Source organism: Sturnira hondurensis, unplaced genomic scaffold (assembly GCF_014824575.4).
Source record: "Sturnira hondurensis isolate 20B ecotype Veracruz unplaced genomic scaffold, ASM1482457v3 Scaffold0001509, whole genome shotgun sequence".
Classification (NCBI taxonomy): Eukaryota; Metazoa; Chordata; class Mammalia; order Chiroptera; family Phyllostomidae; genus Sturnira; species Sturnira hondurensis.
Genome location: NW_028074140.1, coordinates 3211776 through 3226841, shown reverse-complemented (window position 1 = coordinate 3226841; position 15066 = coordinate 3211776).

The following is a 15066-nucleotide window of genomic DNA, read 5'->3' as shown; positions in this document are numbered from 1 at the left end:
AGAGGACACATCTGCTCAGTCACTTCACAGTCCACACGAAGCAGGCAGGTAGTGTAACTCACCACTAACTGTGTTGTTTCACACCTGTCGATGTCTCACTTCCCATTTTCCACATCCTTATTACCACCCCCATTAAGAACAGCATACTAATCCTTGCCTCAAGCTCTGTGCTCCAGAAACCTAAAAATAAAACCACCACACAATTTGAAGATCCACCTGAGGCAGGGAATAATGAATATAGAGGTGAAAACATCCCACTTTATTTTGATGATTAAGTTCCACCTTGTCATTCAAGTGAAAACACAGAAAAGGAGAATTGTTTGGTTTGCCCAGGGTTTGGGTTCTGTAAAAAGCCTTAATGAGAAAAGACAAGAGAGCCTCATCTCGTAACAGTTATCAATGGGTGAGAGTTCAGACAGCATCTTTTTTATTGTATCCTTTCCAAATGCTCTGCCAGCGAAACAAGCTTTGATGGAGCGGAAAGAGAAGTTCACTCTGGAAGGATGATTGTCACAAGAATCTAAGGAGCAGCACCATTGCTCTCGTTGGAGGTGATTCTGATGCTGGAAGGAAAGGTTTCGGTCACTTTCTACCTCCTCGTTGTCTTGCCTAGAATAAACTGGGGTGTTAGTATAAGAATATTATGAATTTCTTGTTTTCTTAACACTTAAACTGCCCTCTGATTGTACCCAGAACACTTCTGGAAGGTTTGCTAGGATTTCCAGATCCAAACATGCCATCGCAATGTTTAGCTGCTTCTGTGAGACAAGAAGGACTCAGGGGCACAGAATAGGAGAAACAGTGACGGGACTTTTCTCTACATTTTAATTAAAGCAACATTTACACAGCACTCCTTACAGGCCTCATATAACAGACATCACTGAGTAGACAAGAAGGAATTAGGACCTTAATTTCACCATAATGTGATGAGTGCCGTGAGGAAGGAAACGTGTCAGGAACAGCACCTGTTTGTGGGACTCTGAGAGGACTTCTGGAAGAAAAGACAACAACAGCCTGAGGTTTGAAGGATAATCGGGGGCTATTTAAGCAAAGAAGGGGCGGCAACGTCTCAAAACGACCTTTGATGTGTGTTTATCACGCCACTTACTAAGTGGTTGAATGTGCTCCAAGAAAAAACTGTCAGACATCATCTTTCACAGCTCATTTCTTTACCAACCTTACTCTTCAAAACAGAGACCAAAGAATATAATTTCCTCACAAGACTGGAACATAAAGACCCAGTCACAGAGCAAAAAGTAACTAAACATAAGGTTTTTCAAAACCTGAAGTGGAGTTTACATTTAAATAAATATATTAATATTATAATTCAAGCTGATTTTCACCGATGTACGGGGTTTTTTTTAAGTACACTTATTTGTAGCTCAAGTTATTTCAGTAGCTAAATGTGCTCTGGAACCTTGTGGGAGGATATGAAGGATGGAGAGAAACAGAGTGACAGACTGACAGTTACCTACACAGTGAAAGGAGTTTTGCTCCAGGATTCCTGAAACAAACAGTTATCAGCACTGGTTCTTTTTTTTTTCTTAAGAAATGAGTTCTCCATCTGAGTCAAACAATAACATCAGCCAAGCCACTGTTAAGACAGCAAGACACTTCCCACGGTGCAACTGGAGATTTGACTTGTCCCAGTACTTCGGCTCAGTTAATGACAGGAGAGACAAGGGAAGCCAGGAATGTGTGACATCCTGTTCCTGAAAGCTGATTATAACAAGCTATCTAAAACCAGCTTGGTGAGATATGTCTTCTGTCTTATTTTTGCCCATTTTCATTTTCTTGAAGATGAACTATGAACAAACCACATTTCCTTCCATTTTCCAGTATTTTCTCTAATCCCTGCCCGAACATCCACAGAGGCAATTAAATGAATGCCTTTTCACCTTTTTTGAAATACATCTGAACTAAGTAGAAATAAAATACCTTAAACCATTACAGGCTAAAACCTCAGGGCAACTCCTTGACCCAAGAAAGACTAGTCTCATTTCTCTTCTATGAGCTCTACACATTAGGTCATTCCTCTTTCTGCCTCTTTCTCCTTATATTTGATAACACATTTCCAGACAGTCTTTGAAGCACCCTGTCTAGAAAACGATGTGGTTAGTGGACACAGGCTGGCTTGGTCAGGGCATTAGAGAATGTGTACGACATCTTCTTGGATTCACACTTCTAGGATCAGTCAAGTGGGATCCTCAGACTTTTATAGGTTTCTACCGAACTCCTTCCACACGGCAACACCAAATCCTTCCCGCTGTTATACTCATCAAATGCTTAACCATTGTTCACTTCAGCAACCAAAAAAAACCCCAAACACTAATTTAAAACCCACGTCCTCAGACTACCCACCGTCCTTCATTCTACTGATCACTCCAAAGTCACACCTCTTATTACCTGAAGATTTTATCTACTGCCGACTGGCACTCTCGCCATTATTACTCCATTATAAAACTAGGGTGCCAATTTCACTTGTCCTGTGGTGATTCTGAATAGATCCACACTTCCTTCTCAAAAGCGTTCGGTCCAGTTTGGACAATTAATTGTGTAGTCGCCTTAGTTATAATTACTGGTGTTTGAGACAGGTAAACATGATCCTATCAATCTCTAACATCCCAATCCTCCATTTTTCTCCTTCAATGGTATTGCTCTACAGTTTACCTTGATTATTCATTCCCAAAATCCTACCCTAAATCTTCTCATTGCCAAACCCTGCAACCCCTTCCCCGAAATCCTAATTTTAGTCTTCCTACTCTCTGGTTTTTCCTAACTTCTCAAGTCTCACACATTATTACTCCAAATGCAATAACGCTCCCTCCCCTTCATTGCTTACAATTTAGTGCGCTCATGGCCTCCTTCCGCCTCACTTTTGCATGTCCTTATTTCTCTGAATCTGCAGCTTACCCTGATCAGTCAGGAAAATCCTTCCATTACATGTGCCCTCAATTCTCTAGTTTCACTCACCCTTTATCTTATCCCATGGACTAAACCAAAACCTTAGTTAAACTTTATTTTCTATCTACTTCACACTTTCTCCTAAGTAGTTGAATGAGATTGAAAAGAGAGACACATCGCGTGAGACACATCACCGTTGTCACCATGCTGATGGTACTTACTTTAGTTTGTGATCACTTTACTTTCTTAATTTTTTACTATATTGGGGTGACATTGGTTAATAAAATTATATAGGTTTCAAGTGGACAATTCTGTAAAACATTATCTGTCTACTGCATTGTGGGATCACTTTAAATAGCCCATAAGGCCATCTGGAAATTTTACCCTACTGCCCGAGACCGTTCACTCCCCCACTCACTTAGATGATGCCATGCAGCGTCCCCTACACTCAAATTTGGAAGTTCTCCCCCCTCCCCCTCTTTCTCAGCTGATGAACTTGCTTCCTATGTCACTAATAAGAAGAAGCAATCAGAAGTAAATTTCCACAAGACCCTTCTATCATATCAATCTGTCCCCTGCATCTATGTCCAAATACACTGTCTTCTCTCCTTTTAACTGTACAAGCTTCAGAAAAGGCCAAGTCCTTGAATTGTCCACTAGATTTCTTCCATTGACTAGTAGCACTACATCCCACCCATTCTTCTAGGAAAAGAGAAGACAGAAAGAGAAAAAGATAACATTTTAATTAATAAAGGATGGACCAAGAGGATGTGATACAAGTCACAGAAAGCATCAGCTGCAGAAGCGACTTCAATTCTATAACCAGGAACTAGAGAAATACCCACAATATGGGTTTTTCAACTGGATCTATTTGACCGTAGGCTCAGGCTAAACTTTGCATAATCTGAAAGTCTGGATAGTAGGCCATGGTGGCTATTTTATTGTTAGTTTGTTTTCATCCAGGTTTCCCACGATCACTTAAGTACTATGAAAGATTCCTGTGGTTTAGATTACTCCATTTACCAGATCAGTTTTGCTCTCTATTATGGTAACTGGTCCTCTTTGCTTTTAATACTTTGAGCTATTAACTAAACTGCTTCTTGGCCTTGCCATCCCATGGGTATTCCCTTGCCATCAAAACCATGGAACCTAATTTAAATTGCTGTGTTCCCACCAGAATTCCCCCAACAGAGAGAAGAGCCAACACAGCTCTCTGCCAAGATGGCGATGCTGGTATCACCTATGTACTTCCCACAGCTTTGGTGAGGAAAGGCAGCAAGGAGCAGGTGATCCCTGACAAATCCACACCAGTAATTTTTTCTTCTATAATATATCTAAGTAGAAGAACAAAATTTTATGTGGTATCAGACAGTTCATGTACAAACTTCATTTTCAAAAATAAAACAATGCATTGTTAGTATATACAAATTCAATTAATTATCACAGGTCGGGCAGGTTATATTTAGAGGATTAATTTTCACAAAGGCAATAGAAAATTTAATCTACTTTGATAGAGGAGTGAAGAAACATAATTCTTAATGACACACGTTAACAAGTGTAGTTTTCCATAACAAATATAAATTACTTATAAATTAACCAGCAAGTGAGCACTCCTTGAAAAGCAACCATTAAACCAGCTTCTGAACATTACAGACAAATAATTTCTCTCTTTAAAAGTATAAAAAAAAATGTAAAAAAAAAGTATAAAAATTCAACTTAATGCTGACTTGAAAAAGAATAAGTTTTATAATGAATGATTGGTAAATAATCTCTAAATGTCTGCCTTACCAAAAGTAGTGACTTCTCCATCCCCTGGAGCACTCATGTCAATAACTTCACTAAATGTTTTTTATTAATTATTTTTGAAAACGGCTGGTCAGAGGATTCAACTGCTATTTTAACCATGAATAAATAATGTGATCTGTATAGTTTAATATTTTATCTTACAAAAATTAATATCTGACAATTTACTTTAGTATCACACCCCATTGAGCCCAGTGTTCTATCAACAGCAGAGCAAATGGCTCCCTGAGCTAGGTATGGAGTCAGAACTCTGTTATGTGTGTACATTGCTAAATTCTACCTGATATAAAATAGTGTTTCTCTCTTCTTGGATGTGAAACTTCAGAATTCATTCCCATATACAAGACCTGTCCAGAAGATATCCAGCCATATAATATAAAAAATAAAGACTTTTTTGAAGAAGATACAAGAAATATTGTACATAGGACAATGATGCCTCAGTCCCCTTCAAAGTAGACACCTTAGGACCTCACACAGTTCTCCCTGCTGCCAACAGGTGCCCATCCTATTTTCCTGAATCTCATTGATGATATGAAATCTCTTCTCTTTCAAATGTAATTTTAGTTTTGGAAAAAGTTGCAGGGCACCAAATCTGGGCTGTAGGGGAGTGGTGAGTCACCTGTGGGATTTGATGTTTTGCAAAAAAATCTGAACAAGATGAGATGTGGCTTCCAGCCAAGATGGAGGCATAGGTGGAAACACTGTACCTCCTCGCACAACCAAGTTTAAAGACAACAAAGTTTTAGTAACAAAAATGCAACCAAAACACAGAAAATTGAACTGTATGGAAGTCTGACAACAATGAACCATCCAGCCAGACCAGTAAGAGGGGTGGAGCCAGAGGGATGGTGCAGGAAAACTCAGCCAGACTGACCCAGGTGTGCACAGGCAGCAGTTGGCAGATCCCAGTCATGGGGTTGTGACAGGCAGACCCAGTGAGGGCGCAGGGCGGCAGACTGACCACAGTCACACATTCGCGTGCAGATAAACCAGGCCAAGGAGCAAACAGTGAGACAGACCACGCAGGCCCCAGATGCTTGCAGGAAGCAGCAGAGGGGACCATCATTGCCCCTCTCTGACCCGCCCCCACATACAGCGTCACAACCCAGCAACCTAGGTTGCCCCGCCCTGGTGAACAACTAAGGCTCTGCCCCTCATACATAACAGGTGTGAACAGACCAAAACATTATGGCTCAAGAACAACTCAAAGCCCCAGAGCCAAAAATTCTAAGTAACCAAGAGATAACCAACATTTCACATGCACAGCTCAAAATACTGGTGATCAGGATACTCACAGAACTGGTTGATTTTAGCCACAAATTAGAGGAACATATGAAGCCAAAACTGATTGAAATGAAGGGAAATGCACAGGAAACCAATAGTGATGGAAAGGAAACAGGGACTCAAATCAATGGTGTAAACCAGAAAGAAGAAAGAAACATCCAACCAGAAAGGAATGAAGAAACAAGAATTCAAAAAAATGAGGACAGGTTTAGGAACCTCCAGGACATCTTTAAACATTCCAACACCCAAATTATAGGGGTACCAGAAGGAGAAGAGGAAGAGCAAGAAGTGGAAACATATTTGAACAAATAATAAAGGAAAACTTCCCCAGTCTGGCAAAGGAAATAGACTTCCAGGAAATCCAGGAAGCTCAGAGAGTGCCAAAGAAGTTGGACCCAAGAAGGAACACCCAAGGCAAATCATAATTACATTAGCCAAGATTAAAATGAAGGAGAGAATCCTAGAAGCATCAAGGGATAAGGGGACAGTCGCCTACAAAGGAGTTCCCATCAGACTGTCAGCAGATCTCTCAAAAGAGACCTTACAGGCAAGAAGGGGCTGGAAAGAAGTATTCCAAGTCATGCAATCCAAAGACTTACACCCAAGACTGCTCTATCCAGCAAAGCTTTCATTTAGAATGGAAGGACAGATAAAGTGCTTCTCAGATAAGATCAAATTCAAGTTCATCATCACCAAGACCTTATTATATGAAATGCTAAAGGGACTTATGTAAGAAAAAGAAGATAAAAAATATGAACAGTGAAAGGACAGCAAAGTCACAGTTATTAACAACCACACCTAAAACAAAAGCAAACTAAGAGGACAGCTAGATCAGGAGTGGAACCATAGAAATGAAGAACACATGGAGGGTTAGCAACAGGAGAGTGGGAGGAGGAGAAGGGGGGAGAAGGTACAGAGAATAAGTAGCATAGATGGTAGGTAGAAAAAAGAGGGGAGGGCAAGAATAGTATGGGACATATAGAATCTAAAGAACTTGTGACACATGGACATAAACTAAAGGGGGGAGGGGGTGTTCAGAGGGGAGGGGAATGAAGGGGAAAAAAGGATAACTGTAATAACAAAATAAAATATATTAAAAAACAAAATAAAATAAAAAGATGAGATATGATGCATGAGCAGATTCACTGTCATGAGGAAGCTTCCAATCACCAGTTGCCCATAGCTGCAGCCTTCTGAATCCTCTGAATAGTTTCCATGGAGGAATGTTCAAGCTTAATGCAAAATTTCATGCAAATTCATTGCTCTACTCACTCAATAATTTTGAACCGGAAGCCCACACAGTACCTGTGCTCACTCAATGGCATCTACCGCCACCAATGACTAGTACACTGAAGCCATTATTGTTCATGCATGCACATTCCAGTCCACTCTCCCTGGCTGCCAGGTTACATCAATGTCGCACAAACCATTCTCATTATATTAACAATGGTTGGACTTTTTCTGGACAGACCTTGTTTATTACTTATATTTTTGTTCATATAAATTATCAAAGTTGTACGATTCTTCTGTTTTGTTTGCCTCTCACTTCCCTCCAGATGAGATTTTACAGCTGGCCCTCTGGGTCTTGTTGGGATCTTGCTCTGCCTACATGTCTGGTTGTTTGGAGGGAAATAGGCAAAAGGGGAGTTGCGCTCATTGTGTAAGGTAACTCCCACAGATGAGGGAGGTATATCCTCAAGCAAGGGAGGATGTCAAACAAGGGGAGAGATGAGCTTAAGTTATCAATAAAGGCTCACTGAGGGGTGAGAGTCCTTCAGTTACTCAAACTGATCCCTATCTAAATTGTCGAGAACTCCTCCTACCCAATAAACACCCTAAAATTCACAATATTGACCTGATCAGGCTATGGATTCATAGACCAGTGTATTTCAGCAATATGCAGCCTCAAATATTTACTCTGACTTAGTTAAGCCACCTTAGCTCTACAACTTACAAAATATGAAATTTACGTTGAAATAGTCTTGGGAAATCTCTTGTTATCATGCATGCTTTGTGACAAGAATTTCCAGATTGGAGTTTGATTATTCCTTCTTTAAGCTGTACAGCATTACTAGAACTAGCTATTTTGTTCTACATTCTTTGAACTCTACTTGCTTTCGTAGTGTTATGTGACAGCTGCAATATGGTCCCTCTAAACCTTGACCTCAATAAGCACTTCAGTCAAGGTGACTGCTGATGATAATTTCTAGGCCACTACTCAGAGTTGGTTTTCAGAGTATTATCGCTGGGTGTCAATGGGATCTTCATGAGTTTGCCAAACCCAGTACAGATGACCAGTCCCAAATTCTCTATTTCCTGAAGGACTTTCCCCTGAAACTCATTCTTTCATGACAGAATCTGTCCACCTAGGGTTCTTGATCGTTAGAAAAAGAACAAACACCTCTGGTTAATTTAAATAGAAAAGGAATTTGTTAGAAGGGATCAGTGGGGCTCATGGAGAACATAGGCTTTGACATCAGGTGGTGCAGTGTCCACAGAAGGCAAGATGGAGGAACACAGACAAGATAACATACAGAATAATCACAGCACTGCCTCTAGCAGAGCTACCACTTAACACATATCACCATGGCATCTTGAATCGATGCTTCCTTTACCAATTTCTCATCTTTCCTTAAATATTCAACTCATTTCCTAAAGGGTCAAAGTCCTGGGTGGGAACTTCTAACCAGGCAAGCCTATGTCCATATCTCTTTCTGGGATTCAAATTAATTGCACTTGAAATACAAAGGTATATGGACACTATCTTGCCATGAATAGTCAAGCTTATTACTTACACTAGCCATATGCAGAAACAAAATATAGCAGAAAATATTTTATTCTGTGTAGAATAAAAACTAAAATGTGTTCAAATAAATATAACATAAATTGTACAGACTTTTTATGAGAAAAAAACCACAAAATTTTACTGAATGACATAAAATAAGATCTGAATAAATAGTGATATATACCATGTTTTTAGAAGAGAAAATTCCCAGTACAAAATTACTTACACTCTTATTATGTTTTATCTTTCAATCTAAATAAATCACAATAAATTTGTACTTCTTTCCAGTAACCTTAGTAAACTGGTTTTATAATCATACAAGGAAATATATGAGAATTGCCAGGACAATTTCAAAAAATAAAATAATGGCATGGGACTCAACTACCATATACTTAGAATAATTATAAAAATATATAAATTTAAAAAGCTAGTAAATAAATGCAATAGAATACAGGTCCTGAAATTTTGATGGACACGTGGAAATTTAGGGTCTAAGAGGAGCATTGCCTCAAATCAGTGGGAAAGAACACATACTAGATCAATTTTATTGAAGCAATTTGCTACCAATTTGGAAAAATTATTAGTTCTTTATCTCATACCATTTACAAAAATTAATTCTACTTAGATTAAACATTTAAAAATCATATAAAAAGAAAATGTTCACTTACATGTGTAAGAAAATTCTTAAACAAGAAGCATAGCAAATGTGAAAACACTGATACATTTGATAACAGAATTAAAATTTCTGCTTGACATGAGACACCCCATTATGTTAAGGAAAGTGCTAGCCTGAGAAAATAATATTTTCTATCCAAAACATTAAAAAATATATAAAGTGTGAAAGTAAAGAACTATGAGCCCAACAAAAAAAATGAGAAAGATATATGAGAAGGCAATTCTGAGAAGAGAAAAATTCAAATGATTAATAAAGCCTATAAAATATGCTTAATTCTCTTAAAAACAAGAAGATAAGATAGCAACAGGATACCATTTTTCACCTACTACATTGTGAAAATTAAAATGTCATCAAGGGCATGGGAATGGGGCCCTCACAGCATTCATATAGTAAGTACCTGAAACATATTAAAGGCCAATTAAATAGTATCTATTAAATTTAGCATGAACTTCCTGAAAATCTTTTTTTTTATCCTCACCCAAGGATGTTCTGATTGATTTTATGGAGAGAAGAAGGGAGAGAGAGAGAAAGAGGGAGAGAAACATTGATATGAGAGAGAAACATTGACTGGTTGCCTTTTGTACATGCCTCATCCAGGGATCCAAGCCCCACCCTAGGCATGTGCCCTGATGGGGAATTGAACCCATAACCTTTTGGTTTATGGGACAAAGCTCCAACCAACTGAGCCATACCAGCCAAGGCTAAATGTCTGCTTCTTAATATCAGCTCTAGTGAAACACCGATTTATATGCACAATGATATAAATAAGGATATTTATTATAGCAGTGCTCATAATATCAAAAAATTTAAAGTAATCTCAATGTTTTTTTCAATAGGAGAATTATTAAATATATTACAGGAATGTTGGTAGCATTAAAGAGTAGATGTTGAGTGAAAAAGCAAGCTACAAAAGAAAACATATATATTGCAATATTTATGTTAAAATCATACAGTACATAAACTATATTTCTATGTGCTTATTTACATAAAAAGCTGAAAAAATTATACATTGAGCTGTTAAACTGGTTGCTCCAGAGAGAAGAATAGAAATGCATATGGTAGTTTAGGAGTATTTTAAATATATTTCTGGTTTACTGTTTTTAAAATAATGTATTTGTCTATTGCCTATTTAATTAAAATTATACCTTATTTTAAAACAATAACCTTGTGGATTAAATTGTTGCAGGAAATAGCAAAAACTGTTAATACAATAATGCTGGAGTCACTCAGTACACGGGCTTTTAGACAGGTAAAGAGTTGAACTACACATACAAAACTGTTTTTCTCAATAAAGTCAAGTGAACTTTTTTTGACAACTAGAAGAAAGATTCTCACATGAATTTTTGAAATAAGGAACGTGATACCACTTCTTCATGCAATTAATAATGTCAATAAAGACCATTTATGTTACATCAAGCAGCCTACTCAAGGAGTAGATCTCAGCCATGTACTAAGTATTTTGCCTGGACTAAACCTACAATTCAGGGCTAAAAAATGCATAATTTTTAATGTCCATAATTACATGTGAAGATTTTTATTTTTTTATCAAGAACAAACAAGGCTGTAAAAACTTTATGCCCAATAACTTGACTTTTCCCACTTTTTCTATGTGATTATTTTTTCATTCACTGGAGAAATAAATTTATGAAGAATCTGGGACCTCCTTTTTAAACCACATCCAATTAATGACACAAAACGTCATGAAATACGTTGCAGTGATGAATGCAACCAAGTCTGAGAGTAGGCGTTCACCCACTGGCTCTCCACAAGGGAGCACTCACCCTTCCCGCCTCTGTCTGTGCTCCTTGGGGAAGCATCTGAGAGAGTTCTGCAGGTTGTTTCGGCGAGAATTCACTCTACCTTTTCTACCTTTCCTGAGACCTTGTTTGATCAAAATATTCACAACCAACTACCAAACACTTGATACCATTTCAAAGGCTTCCTGCAAATTAGGATTCTCTGATTTAATAGAAATAAAAAATAAACTATCTTAAACATTGAATGTGACCTAAAGTTTAAGCACACCGTCATCAAGCCCAATAGATAAACTCTGATAAAAGGTTTGGGGGACTTCCGCCAAGATGGAGGCGTAGGTGGAAACACTGTGCCTTCTCCCACAACTAAGTTTGAATACAACAAAAGTTGAGTAAACAAAGACGCAGCCAAAGAATAGAAAATTGAACTCTACGGAAGCCCAACAACGAACCATCAACCGGACTGGTAAGAGGGCCAGAGCCAGCAGCGGAGCAGGGTCGGGCAGGAAAGATCCCCGACCCAGACACACAGCCAGCCGAGGTAGCGTTCGGCGGACCCAGTGAGGGTGTGGGGCAGGCTGACCGTGGTCACACATTTGCGCACAGATAAACCAGCAGAGGAGTGACCAGTGAGACAGACCATGCAGGCCCCAGTGGGCGAACCCAGTAGGTACACAAGGCGCATCGGGCTGACTGCGGTCACACAGTCACGCACAGTGGGACAGACAGCGCAGCCCCGGCAGCGGGAGGCGGCAGAGGGGACCGCCCTTGCTTTTCTTTGACCCCACCCCCACATACAGCATCACAACCCAGCAACTGGGTTGCCCCGCCCTGGTGAACACCTAGGGCTCTGCTCCTCATATGTAACAGGCACAAACAGTCCAAAATATGTCTCAAGAAGAACTCAAAGCCCCAGAGCCAATAACTCTAAGCGAAAAAGAAATAGAGAACCTCTCGGGTGCACAGTTCAAAACACTGGTGATCAGGATGCTCACAGAACTGGTTGATTATAGTCACAAATTAGAGGAACATATGAAGGCTAAACTAATTGAAATGAAGGGAAATGCATAGGAAACCAATAGTGATGGAAAGGAAACAGGGACTCAAATCAATGGAATGGACCAGAAGGAAGAATAAAAGATCCAACCAGAAAAGAATGAAGAAACAAGAATTCAAAAAAAATGAGGAGAGGCTTAGGAACCTTCAGGACATCTTTAAACGTTCCAACATCTGAATTATAGGGGTACCAGAAGGCAAAGAGGAACAGCCACGAGTGGAAAGCTTATTTGAACAAATAATAAAGGAGAACTTCCCCAGTCTGGCAAAGGAAATAGACTTCCAGGAAATCCAGGAAGCTCAGAGAGTCCCAAAGAAGTTGGACCCAAGAAGGAACACACCAAGGCACATCATAATTACATTAGCCAAGATTAAAATGAAGGAGAGAATCCTAGAAGCAGCAAGACATAAGGGGACAGTCACCTACAAAGGAGTTCCCATCAGACTGTCAGCGGATTTCTCAAAAGAGACCTTACAGGCAAGAAGGGACTGGAAAGAAGTATTCCAAGTCATGAAATCCAAAGGCCTACAGCCAAGATTGCTTTATCCAGCAAAGCTTTCATTTAGAATGGAAGGACAAAGAAAATGCTTCTCAGATAAGGTCAAATTCAAGGAGTTCATCATCACCAAGCCCTTATTATATGAAATGCTAAAGGGACTTATGTAAGAAAAAAATATGAAAAATATGAACAGTGAAAGGACAGCAAAGTCACAGTTATTAACAACCACACCTAAAACAAAAGCAAACTAAGAGGACAGCTAGATCAGGAGTGGAACCATAGAAATGAAGAACACATGGAGGGTTAGCAACAGGGGAGTGGGAAGAGGAGAAGGGGGGAGAAGGTACAGAAAATAGCATGGACAGTAGGTAGAAAATAGATAGGGGGAGGGCAAGAATAGTAGGGGAAATATAGAATCTAAAGAACTTGAGACATGTGGTCATAAACTAAAGGGGGGGAATGGTGGGGGAGGGGTGTGCAAGGTGGAAGGGAATGAAGGGGGGAATAGAACAACCGTAATGGTATAATCAATAAAATATATTTTTTTAAAAAAGGTTTGGGAAACATCATCCCTCTAAATTGGGGGCTGGAAAGTATCTTCCACAAAAGGCCAGGCAATTTACTTAGGCTTTGCAGATCATAATTCTGCCACTGTACCACAAAAAGAGCCATATACAATACCAAAATAAATGTATCTGGCTATGTCTCAACAAAGTTTTGTTTATGGGCACTGAAATTTTATTTTATATGGTTTTAATGTATCATGAAGTAGTACCTTTCTGTTGTTTGTTTGCAACCATTAAAAATGCAAAAGCGATTCTTAGTTCATGGGTTATGCAAAAGCAGAAGACAAGTTGCCTTTGGCCTTGGGCCATAGTTTGCCTGCCCTTACTCTAAAATATAGAAAATGATTTCTGATGTTCAAACTATGATTTACTTTTTCTTCTTGCATTGTCATAATAGTCTTCCAATTTGTCTAAAGTGAGTGGTCTTTGTGTGGGCCAACTGACAAGTGGTTCATGAAGATGAAAACCAATAACTGCTTGGATCATGTGACCTTGGGTAAGTTTATTTGTAAAATTGGGATAATTGCAGCATTTACCCTCAGAGACCTTTTTGATGAATAAATAAAACAGAGCATGGAAATCATTTAGGGCAGGTGCCTGGTGCACAGTAAGAATTCAATAAATGAGAGATTATTGATAGGCTGCAAGTCTCTGGTCCCCTGGGCTAGCATATCCTAAATGTAAAAGCAGGTGCTCTAGCTACAGCCAGCAGATTTCTAATATCCCCCTCCCTTGAGTTCATCTAACTCCACTGATTTGGATTTCTCTACTCTTCAGGAGACATCTAACAATAATTCAACTGCTCAGTCTAGTTTCAGATAGTCTCAGGCTCTGTAGTATTATGCGTAATTTTAAATACTCATTTTGGCCACTAAGTGAGCGTGCATCCCAAAAGTTGAATCCGCTTGTGGTCTAATACTCTAAAACGAAAGTTTCTGGGGCTGAAGAGCAAGAGTCAGGAGCTGAAACTTGGGAAATTCACCAAGGCAATGAGAGGTCCACATCATCATCCAGACCTCATTGCCTACACTCCTTCCTATCCCGCCACCCACCTGTCTCCAGGTGCTGAATAAGCCCTTCTGGCCATGATTTCCCTCTGGGCCTTGGTGCTCGCTGAACTCCAGATTCTCTGCTTGGGAGCTAGAGGTTTCTATTTAAGTGCTAGGAAAACATTAGGTGATCGGGTGAGGAATTTTTAGTAATCACATTGGGTTACAGAGCAGCTAGAACAAAATTATAACTGGAGAGAATGCTTTTAATGGGGCGAGAGAAGAAAATAAGTAGGAGAGAGCAAGGGCATTTTCTTCACACCAACATTATTGATTCTGCTTTTGTCAGAAATATATTTGTATTAAAACACCAGTAAACCCCCACTATTTAAGATTTTTAAAAATGCTCTTCCCATGTCTGCACTTGCTCTGCAGACACAGTCAAGCAGTTCTGGCGTGTTATAGGTTTGTTGTCATCGACATGAACCTCAGCTGTCTTGGGGGATCATTCTAGACGGTGGGAAATTGCACTGCACTGACTAATGACCAATTTGTGGCGGAAAGTGGAAAGCTCTGCCTGACTCACAGAAAGACTCATTAGTGCTTTAATCTTTCTCCTTCCCCCTGATTGCATCTGCTAGCCTTCTTACCTAATGGACTTTGAAGTGGGCAGTGAGGATTTGGGGTGAGGTTTTTGTTAGGAGTGGGTCTCTGATTTTGTTTCTTTTAACACACATACTTTTTCCTTT